Source organism: Loa loa (assembly GCF_000183805.2).
Source record: "Loa loa unplaced genomic scaffold supercont3.657, whole genome shotgun sequence".
In the NCBI taxonomy this organism is placed as follows: domain Eukaryota; kingdom Metazoa; phylum Nematoda; class Chromadorea; order Rhabditida; family Onchocercidae; genus Loa; species Loa loa.
Window position 1 is genome coordinate 17,740 of NW_018108837.1, and position 1,689 is coordinate 19,428.

Genomic DNA, 1,689 nt, shown 5'->3' on the forward strand with positions numbered 1-1,689 from the left:
TATATATATATATATATATATATATATATATATATATATATATATATATATATATATATATATATATATATATTGGATATATGCAAAGAATATTCTTTTCTATAGAATATAATTTTCATTATGAGAAGTCTTAAAACTATGGCGAATTTTCAGGAAAAATATTTATCGTTAAAATCTCATTCTTCGGCCATTTTAAGCTTACTGTCAATAGGGGGTAGTATTTTTAACTTCCAGTTTAATCAAATAAGATTAAAAAAATATGAACGAACGGAAAACAAAATATGCAGTACAAATTGTATTAAAATAGAGTAAACTGAGTAAAGAGAATTATTTTTTATCTGCTATGAATTACTTAATAAATGCATTAAAAAGAAAGTTTAAAATTTAGCCACTACAACTCCATATCTGAAAATCTATTGTTTGCATGTTAGGGCATCAAATGCAAAATCTTTGGACATAAATCATTTCGCTGACCCAAAAGGAATACGAAAATCTCCAAAAATAAGGTCATGAAAATCTTTATCATTAAAATGCAATGTTGTCGGTAATAAAAGCGATGCTACACCAAAGATGCTATCCAAATCCTGCTGCACAAATCGACAAAGCTGCAAATATGAAGTATATATGAAAAAAAAAAAAAAAAAAAAGGTAGAAACAAAAACAAGCAAAATGTAAAACCAAAACAAGTATCCTTCGAATGGTATAAGTAAAGCAATGATATTCACAGCTGTGAATAAATAGTAAATAGTGGAAATGAAAATTAATTAATATCAAAATGGCATGCAAATGCTAAAATGAAAAAAAAAGGTCGAAATAAAAACTACTAATAACAAAGAAAACCACTGAATAAATTGGGTTAATAAAACAACATGCAAAAATTAAGGTGAAAAAAAACGTGAAATTAAAAATTAATTAACATCGAAATAGCATGCAGAAATAAGGTGAATAAAAAAAAGTGGATATAAAAATCAAAATGGCATGCAAAACGATGATTAAAAAAAATGATTAAAAAAAAATAAGATGATTAAAAAAACATGGAAATAAAAGTTAAGTACTGTCAAAATAGCATGCAATAATTATGATGCAAAAACAACGTGAAAATAAAAGTTAATTAATATCAGAATGGCATGCAAAAACATGATGATTAAAAAACGTGGAAATGAAAATTAATGAATATTAAAACAGCATGCAAAAATTAAGATAATTAAAAAAGCGTAAAAATAAAAGTTGAGTAACATCAAAAGTAATATCAAAAAAGTAATGTCAAATTGAAGTAAAAGTTAATTAAGATAGAAACAGCATGCAAAATTAAGGTAAGTAAAAATTAATTAATATCAAAATGGCACGCCAATGTTAGGGTGGAAAAGAAAATCGGAATAAAAATTAATAATAAAAAACACGAAATAAGTTGAGGTAGCAAAACAGCAAGCAAAAATTAAGATGGAAAGAAACATGAAAGTAAAAGTTAATTGATATCAAAATAGCATGCAAAAAACAAGGTGAATGAGAAAGGGTAAAAACAAAAATTAATTGACGCCAAAACGGCATGCAAAAATTAAGGTGATTAAAAGAACACGGAAATAAAAGTTAATTAATGTCAAAATAGTTAACAAAAAAATGAGGTGGTTAAAAAAACGTGGACATAAACATTAATTAATAACAAACTAGTGTGCAAAAGTCAAGATGATT